Source organism: Panulirus ornatus, chromosome 19 (assembly GCF_036320965.1).
Source record: "Panulirus ornatus isolate Po-2019 chromosome 19, ASM3632096v1, whole genome shotgun sequence".
Taxonomy (NCBI): domain Eukaryota; kingdom Metazoa; phylum Arthropoda; class Malacostraca; order Decapoda; family Palinuridae; genus Panulirus; species Panulirus ornatus.
In genome coordinates, this window is record NC_092242.1 from 65466020 (window position 1) to 65476019 (window position 10000).

At 45.0% G+C, this 10000-nt stretch overlaps 1 protein-coding gene across 5 annotated transcripts in view; it reads left to right on the top strand.

The window, feature by feature from the left end:
* The window catches only part of LOC139755627 (uncharacterized), a 289236-nt gene that overhangs the window by 147612 nt on the left and 131624 nt on the right, over positions 1-10000 (top strand). The window lies entirely within an intron of this gene.

A 10000-nucleotide genomic window follows, 5' to 3' on the forward strand; every position in this document is an offset into this window, starting at 1 on the left:
TGTCAATGGATGGAGTATTTGGCGTATGATTTAACACCGCGTCTTAGATTCGATTATCCTTGACTAGAAATGAGTTAGAAAGTTCCACTTTTAGAAGAGGAACTCTTGTATATCTCTCATAAGGAACTCATGGAAAGGACACAGAATCGTCCTTTGAAATTGCTTTTTTTATCCCATCTATACCAAACCCTATGTCGAGTTTCATTAGCATTCGTCCTGGTGAACATGTAGACGTATATTTTCTCTCTTGGAGTTCGCCTAAGCAATATTATCGTCCTAGATTTAATCCGGATTTGGCATTGGAGAAAGAAATTAAGCGTTCTTGATGTTGGTGAGGTTTTCGGGCTAAAGGCCATATGTAAGATAATGAGGAGCTTCTTACCTGTGTGGAGATGTGAGATTCCTTCAGTCGTGAGTATGAGGAGGCCCTCCAGCCGTGAAGATGAGGAGACCCACCCGTAGTGAAGATGAGGGGTGAGGGGGGGGGGGGAGACCCTCCACGCGAGAAGATGAGGAGATCCCTGGCCGTGAAGATGAGGAGATACTGCAGGCGTGAAGATAAGGAGGGAGGTAGTGCAGGCACGAAATGAGGACATCCCTGGCCGTGAAGAGTGAGGATATCCCGGATTAGCGAGATGAGGATGAATCCTCGTTGGTCAATGTGAGGAAAATCCTTCAATGGATTCCTTAATTCCTTTATATTTTATGGGATAGTGGACATATGACGCAGGATAAGGTGATTGACGTAGCGGCCATCACCTGTTAAAAGCTGTGTAATCCAGCAACATATACGTAAATCCAGCGAGAGTAGCGAATCATGGGATTCGATCAGGATGAAATGTATATATATATATATATATATATATATATATATATATATATATATATATATATATATATATATATATACATACATTTTTTTTTTTCAATGTAGATTTTTCATACGTATTCACAGACTGTTCTGAGCGCCAGATGTATAACACTGGATACTGATGAATACGTGGAGGAATTTGATTCTTTATATACGTCTTCCTCCAGGGAGCTGTGGAATAAATTTGATAGGAACTTTTAAGTGTTTTGAAGGATGATGGCCGGAGTCATCTTATAACCTCCGTGTCATTAGGTTGTAGAGAGAAGCTACCATGGTCAGTACTACACACACACACACACACACACACACACACACACACGAATCACTCGACATTGCCCCTAGGAAACAGACAGGTAGACAGACAGATAGACAGTAAAACAGACAGACAGATAGCCACAATGATCGACAGTAGTACCCAGTGGTACGAAGTCAGGACAATGAAGGGTAAACTCCCTCGGCCCCTTCCCTTAACCCCTCCCACCCCCCAAAACAAACAGAAAGTGACCCACCCTTTCACTTTTTTTTTTAAAATACTAACTGCTATCCCCCCAGAAAGCAAAATAAAGTGAGGAGAGCTTTCACTTTGGCTTTCCCTTTTTTCTGTGATCTCAAAATCTTCGAGGATGAGAGGTAAGATAGGCGCCTATCCCCTTCCCCCTTTCTTTCCCCTTCTTTCCCCTCCTATCCCCACCACAACCCCCCTTCCCCAGAGAAAGGGGGAAAAAGAAGAGGAAAAAGAGGTGATCTGCAGTCTTGCTGTAGTCTGGCAGACAGGTACAGAGGCCAATAACCCTCACCCCCCCCCAAAAAAAAAGTAGCGTCCCATTTCTCATTGTTTTTTTTATTTGGTCTCCGCTAATTGTACGGGGGAAGGAAGAGGAGTGAAGGGGGTGGGTGGGTGTTAAGGGGAGGGGGCTAAACCATCTCCCCTTCCCTCCCCCTTAGAGAAGAGAGAGAGAAAAAAAAAGAAGGGAGGGTATTAGAGAGTTGACCCATTTTCACTTCGTGTTCCCGTCGAAGTTTGCTGCAGCACAAGGGAGGGAGAGAGAGAGAGAGAGAGAGAGAGAGAGAGAGAGAGAGAGGAGGGAGAGAGAGAGGGAGGGAGAGAGAGAGAGAGCCAAAACGGACAGTGTCTTGCAGGTGGGGAATCACTGGGAGAGTCGGAGGCAAGACATGGGGATGACGTGGCAGATCATATGCCTCTGATCGCCGTTGCTCTGGAATGTGGGGAGTGTACTGTGGGGGGGGGGGAGGAGGAGGTGGTGGGGGAGAGAGGGGTGGGGTGGGGTGGGGGTGGGGGGGGAAGAGAGGAAGAGGAGGAGGACACGTTCCGATAATGAAGTTCTGTTATTATCGGTGGTGGAGATGGTGTGTTGGTGTTGGTGGTGGAGAGACTTCTTCCTCAGGCATTATCGATAATGGGAAGGAGGGAGTTGGAGGGGGGGGTGGTGGAGGAGGTGGAGGGGAGGAGGTGGAGGAGGTGGTGGTGGAGGAGGTGGAGGAGGTGGAGGAGGGGAGGGTGACATTTTCCCCCACCTCTCCTCCCCACCAGGGAGAAAGGGGTGGGGGGAGGGGGTGGGGGGAGGGAGGAGAAGAACAAGTATGATACATTGAAGTGTTGTAAGTGTAATGGGTATGATACATATAAGTGTAATGTTAAGTATGATACATTGAAATGTTATAAGTGTAATGTTAAGTATGATACATTGAAGTGTTGTAAGTGTAATGGGTATGATACATATAAGTGTAATGTTATGATACATTGAAATGTTATACGTGTAAGGGGTATCATACATATAGATTTTATAAGCGTAATGTTAAGTATGACACATAGGAGGTAAAGTATGATAAAGTATGAATAATGTACTCATATTCCACTGTTACTCAAATCAGGTAATATACAGTTCGTCAGTATGAGTTATAATACCCACCCCTTCCCCCCCTTTACTCTTCCCGCCTTCATTTTGAGCAAGACAACAGATGTTCCTCTATTTCTTCGTTAAAAAAAAAAAAGATAAAAGTTTTCTTGACGTAAAATGAGTCTTAAGTTAGTGGTGTTCAGGCATACTTGACCAAAGGAAGGTCACACCACTTCAACACCTGGAAATCTGCCTCCTCCTCCTCCTCCTCCTCCTCCTCCTCCTCCTCCTCCTCCTCCTCCCTCCTCCTCCTCCCTCCTCCTCCTCCCTCCTCCTCCTCCTCCTCCTCCTCCCCAGCAGGCAAGAGTAGGTTGGCAGGTTTCAGGGGAAGGCTTTCGTCACCATACGAACGTAATTGGATTTAGAATCAGGAAATCCGCTTCTTCTCTGAAACGGTAAAGGGGGGGATGATGGGGGAGGTGGGTGGAGGGGGGGATTCGAGCCTGGACCACCTTCAGATCACTGGAAAATGAGGAAGGGGAAAAAAAAAGAAATGGAAAATATAATTTGTGGATCTCTCTCTCTCTCTCTCTCTCTCTCTCTCTCTCTCTCTCTCTCTCTCTCTCTCTCTCTCTCTCTCTCTCTCTCTCAGTTCTTTCCCATGATGTTTGCTACGGGTGTGTGTTATGTGTGTGTGTTGTGTGTGTGTGTGTGTGTGTGTGAGAGTGAGAGAGAGAGAGAGAGAGAGAGAGAGAGAGAGAGAGAGAGAGAGAGAGAGAGAGAGAGAGAACTTGACACGTGTTTCGTAACGAGGGAAGGAAGCCGTGCTTCTCACCAAGGCGCTCTGAGAGCCCTGGGCAGACACGAGAGATCCCCCCCCACACACACACACACCACTCAACACCCCAGCAGCTGGAACTGTGGAGACATCTGGCCACGAGACACACACACACACACACACACACACACACACACACACACACACGACACCTGGCTCCTCTTCTGCTGACCTTTGACCTCGACCTTGAACTCACATCAATACCTTCTGGGCCTGACCTCCAGCATGTGGTCATCTCCTAATACAATACTCGTGGTCTTCGACCTGTTATACTACTCCCCCTCAACCCACCACCACCGCTCCCCACTATCACCCCCTACTCGCCCCCAACTCCCCCACCATCACCCCCAACGACCCACCGTCACCCCAGCTCCCCCCCCCCCTTCAACATCAGTCCTCCCTACTAATAATGTATCTCTTGTCTGCTCCCGTACCAAAGCCGCGCCCGGGATAAAACATTGCCGGTCATGAAGCATTCACCGTGACCTCTGTTGTGACCTTTGACCTGGAATCTGCCGGGGGTAAATTGAAAGAGTCTCTCTCTCAACTCCCCCTCCCTCTCTCTCTCTCTCTCTCTCTCTCTCTCTCTCTCTCTCTCTCTCTCTCTCTGAATGTCTATCGTACTCCCCCTTCCTTCCGGCTTGACCTTCGACCCTCCTCTACCTCTCAAAGATCTAAGCGTGACCTGACCTATATACATGTGACCCTCTTTTCATCCTGTGACCTGGCTCTAGTGTGATGTATATTGTATATGTTTTATACTATGTTATTTTCTCTTAGGTACACAAAGGCTTCATTGTCCTGTAATATCCCATGACTTTTAGCACTTATTAGTATATATATATATATATATATATATATATATATGTATATATAAATATATATATATATATATATATATATATATATATATATATATATATATATATATATATATATATATATATATATAGTTTTCTCTGGTGTAATGCAAATTGGAAGCGAGATTGACTGACAGAGTTTCAGGACAGATTCAAACACGGGTCCCGTGCATGATGAATGGATGGTCCATGTCAAGGCTGAATTATTAAGAAATGTCAGACCATGTCTGCATGTACGGAAAAGACGAACAATCAGGCAGAACACAGAGCTATCCCTCAGTTGGCTTGGGAAAGATACGCAGACATTTCGTGGGTTGTTAAGTCGGCTTTCAGTCAAAGTTGACACTTATAATACTTAGAATACTTCATGGTACTTTAAGGCACTAATTCGATGTGTTGAAGAGCCTTAAGTGTTGTATGTCAAGTGGTTAATTTGTAGTCAAAGGGTTGAATATGGTATTCATTAATACTGACCTGAATGGAAATAATTAGGAAGGTTAATTAGGCTTGTTAGGGTACAAAATGGTCATTCTTTGTATTCAAGGAGTTCATTAAAATTCAAAGGACCTGATTACAGCGTTCATTTAAGGGTTTGACCTTGTCTCTGTCCGTACATAATCTGACCTCTCACTACACGCACTCTTTAAATCTAGCTATACACACACTCATCTCTCACTCTCCGCCGTCTTATTTCTCACTATGTACATTCTCATCCCTCACTATGTACATTCTCATCCCTCACTATGTACATTCTCTATACACTCACTATAAACACTCGCACTTCACTCTTTCTGAACACTGAAGGCGTTCCTTTGAGTAAGCTGATGTTCATTCCTTTATACACTTAGACTTATCCGCAAACCCCATCGTGTTTATCATTTAAATGGCATTGAGTCTCATCCGCCACGATGCTTTAGTGAATCAAATACCAACCAGTTCTCTGTAAATCCTTTGGCTTCGACAGGCTTTGTGTCACCTGTCCAGAACGTATAGTTGAATCCTTCGTAACAGATTGATCCAATGTGTCTTAAGGAGTCATTCACTTTGCTGTAATCCTGGAGATCTTGAGTAGAATAATGAAGGGGAAAGAGAAGGAAGGATTTCACTCCTCACACTGAGAGATGGTGAAGTGATTGTCCTTAGGTCTCGGTACAGGAGCTACAGTGGGTAAGCTGGCAAGAGAGAGCAGTTTTCTCCCCCACGGACAGTCGAGGCGGACTCTCAGTTCGCTTCAAGCAATGTGCTGTTTTCACATCCCCTTCGCCTCAAGCAGTGTCCTGCTTTCACAACCCCCCCCCCCATTTCCGTAAGAACTTCACAGTGGCAGAAAGATGGGAAGAGAAAACGAAATGGTTGTCAGCCTCGCGAAAAGGATGACAATAAGGATGGTGAGATAGGGAGAGGAGCCAAAGGGGCAAATATATCAGCCAGCCACCCAAGCTGGCAGTCAAAGGCAAGATGTGGTGACACACACACCTCTCTCTCTCTCTCTCTCTCTCTCTCTCTCTCTCTCTCTGGACGAAGAGATGACTTCTCACACGTGTTTAACCACATGCTGGCGAAGTACGGTAGCACTCCATAATGATACAAATAACAAACAATTAGAATATATTTTTTTTTTTTTACGAGGAGGGAAATCTGTGGTGTTCGCCCACCAGTGTGTCGTCATTAAAGCTAATTGATAAAGTATAGTCGGATAATTGAATTATTAATGACCCAGTGTGCATGGCATTTGCATGTTACTCTTAATATCTCCCATTTTATGCATGTTGCTGAAATCATGCTATAGTTATGAATATGCATTGTGTATATGTCTCTTTTATACATGTAATTGAAAGTACAGAAAACATACAATGGATTTGTCATATATATATATATATATATATATATATATATATATATATATATATATATATATATATATATAAATATATATATATATATATATATATATATATATATATATATATATATATATATATATATATATATATATATATATTTATATATATGCAACGGATCACTGAAAGTATGTAGTTCGTGTGGTATATATATATATATATATATATATATATATATATATATATATATATATATATATATATATATGTTATTCAAAGCATACAGTACGTGCTACAGAACTGTTGTGCCAGTAGACAATGGTGTTTAAATCACATCCTACATCTGCGGTGATGTTTCAGATGTTTTGTATCGAGAACACAGTGCTGCATAATGAGTCATGACTGCGTTCATTGGTGGTCTGTCATCAGCGTGAGTCGAGGATTCGCTCATAGGGAGATGTACGTAAACAATGCACGTACGAATGGAGGCCTTACCTGTTGGGCTGCGTATAGGGAGGGCCCGATGATGAGGGAATAGAGATTCGAATCCCTCTTTGTCCTGGTCTTCGCTCCGATAGGTTTGAATCCCCTCCGTAATTCCTGTTTTATTGGATCACATGTGTGTTGAGAGCCGTTTCAGGAGGTAAGCTGGAGTGATGCTTGTTAATGATTTTTCCCATTTCGGTGCATTATAGATTTTTTTTTACTTTTCATGGGTAAATGCATTATATTGTTGTGTACTGAGTTTCTCTCTCTCTCTCTCTCTCTCTCTCTCTCTCTCTCTCTCTCTCTCTCTCTCTCTCTCTCTCTACACACACACGTACACTGCCTCTACGAACGTCAGTTAGGAACCGTACCAAAGCTACAGTGGGTTTCTGAGCGTTATCTCGTAGATGGGAAAGAGGGATTTCCGAGGCGGACGACACACCCTCCTTCAAGTAATCCGTCACCGTGGACCAGTGTCCGATCTTGCCCATACTCCCGCTGCTACTGCTTGCTTGCCTCCTCCGTCTATTCGTCTCGGCCAACACGGACCTGACGTGCATCCCCCTCTCTCTGGTGAGCCACACATTGTCTCGCTGTCAGGAACCGTCGTCATGATACAGGCGCTCCTTGATGGCCAGGAATGAATCCCTTCCGCTTGCTCTTGTGAGATACGGAGGGAGGGAGGGAGAAGGAGGAGGAGGAGGAGGGTCTCTCTCTCTCTCTCTCTCTCTCTCTCTCTCTCTCTCTCTCTCTCTCTCTCTCTCTCTCTCTCTCAATAGCGACGTAGTGCAAATGACGCTCGAGTGAAATCTGGAATTGGCTGGTGGTAGTGGTTTGTGGCGTCATCCGTCAGGCGTCAGGGAGGGGAGAGATGCCTGGGTGACTCGATTCGGGCGAGTTTTTGACGCTGGTTCAGTCCAGGGAGGTTCAGTCCCGGGCGGGTGCATGCCTCTGGCTCATGTTGTGAGAGCTGGGGAAGTCCCTCAGATTAACGCTGAAGGAAACCATCTTCAACTCGACGCGGGATCTCGACGGATTGACACGGGGCTTCGACAGCTTGACACGGGGCTTCGACAGCTTGACATGGGGCTTCGGCAGCTTGACACGGGGCTTCGACAGCTTGACATGGGGCTTCGGCAGCTTGACACGGGGCTTCGACAGCTTGACATGGGGCTTCGACAGCTTGACACGGGGCTTCGACAGCTTGACATGGGGCTTCGGCAGCTTGACACGGGGCTTCGACAGCTTGACATGGGGCTTCGACAGCTTGACACGGGGCTTCGACAGCTTGACATTGGGCTTCGACAGCTTGACACGGGGCTTCGACAGCTTGACATGGGGCTTCGACAGCTTGACATGGGGCTTCGACAGCTTGACATGGGGCTTCGACAGCTTGACACGGGGCTTCGACAGCTTGACACGGGGCTCCGACATCTCACCCCTGGTCTTCAGTAGCTCAACACGGGGCTTAGACAAATCGACACACAGTTTCGACGACTCGACACAGGAGGCGGAGGATTGCATGATACCCACTCCAACAACACGAACACAACACTCAAGAATTATAATTCTGCTGAGCGGTAAAGACATGTCTCGCAACGAATCAAGATAAAAACAAGATGAGAATAATATAGTCTCGAAAGACGCCCGAAGATCTCTGTTACAGATCACCACACTGCGGGATGGAAGTCTTGCAAGGGAGGCACAAGGAGTCACCACGCATCGATCGAGTCCAGCGGCCTTTGTAAAAGAATCTCTCCAGACAACGTTTACGGACGGATGAGGAGGAGGAGGAGGAGGATGAGGAGGAGGAGGAGGAGGAGGAGGAGGAGGAGGAGGACCTCCCCTTGGCTGATCAAGAAGCCAAGGAAGGAGTCATCCTAATGTTGAAGGAGGGAAGCGATGGTCCGTCGTGACGCTGTAGCCGAAAGATCATCCTCTTCCTTCAGAGGTCTTTATCTCCGTTCATTGATAGCAGGAGAGAGAGAGAGAGAGAGAGGTGACAAAATGATTCGGATGTCGTGTCGCGCCCCTGGGGACGTCTGCGGCGTCAGAAGTGTTTACGAACATGCCTGTGGCAGGAAGGAGAGAGAGAGAGAGAGAGAGAGAGAGATGACTGGTCTCTCTCTCTCTCAAAACAAATTTTGATTCAAGCATGGCAGGCAGTCTCCTTATCTTCCTCACTAGATAATCAGCGAGGAAAGATGTGCGCGCGATAGAGGCAGCGCATTGACTATCCCTGCGCAAATGGGGACTTTACGTTATGTATAGAAATATCTCTATACACACCTATCTATGAACGAAACGATATGGAATATTACCGAGCTCTTTTTTTTTTGGGGGGGGGGGGTCATTCTTGGAATCCGGCACAACTTTTATGAAATTTCCGGAACTTAGCAGATATTTAAGGAAGTTTGCTCCCCCTCTCTCTCAAAAAAAAAAAGTCTTCAAATACGATTCTTTTTGTATATGAGACCGTTTCGAAATTGTATATATGGAACTTTCGTGAGGCTTAAAAGAAAACTTGTTAACTGTTTGAAATGCAAAGAATAAATCTATGAAGATGAAAGGTAGTATATGCCAAAAAAAGAAGGCCTTTGTGAATTGTAACTCGTACCTACCGTAAAATGAATTTTTATACGATTACTCTCAAGGTTACATAATAATATTTTTATACGATTACTTTCAAGGTTACATGATTATATTTTTATACGATTACTTTCAAGGTTACATGATTATATCATTTATGCGATTTCTCCCAAGGTTGCATGATCATGTTTTTCTAGGATCACCTTCCAAGTTACATAATTATATTATATACGATTTCTCTCAAGGTTGCATGATCATGTTTTTCTACGATTACCTTCCAGGTTATATGATTATATTTTTTCCCCCTTTTTCCCCACTCTCCATTCTGCATTGTGCCATTTGGTGTGTCGATTTACTCAAGGTTTCACAGACTGATTCCGTCAAAACCCCATAAGACTAACTGTATTGACAAGTCGTATCGAATGCGTTTGGCCAACAAATTTCAATTTCAAATCTGCCCAGGGCACATTAGAAATAGATTAGCTCGCTCGCTTCCCGCTCGTGTTTTAACGAGTGGGTCCATCCGGAGGGATTAATGGCTGTCATGTGTAAAACACACACACACACACACACACACACACACACACACACACACACAAGAGATGGCGAGGCCCAGCGAGTACAAAACTCCCTCTCCCATACAGTACAAGTAGGTC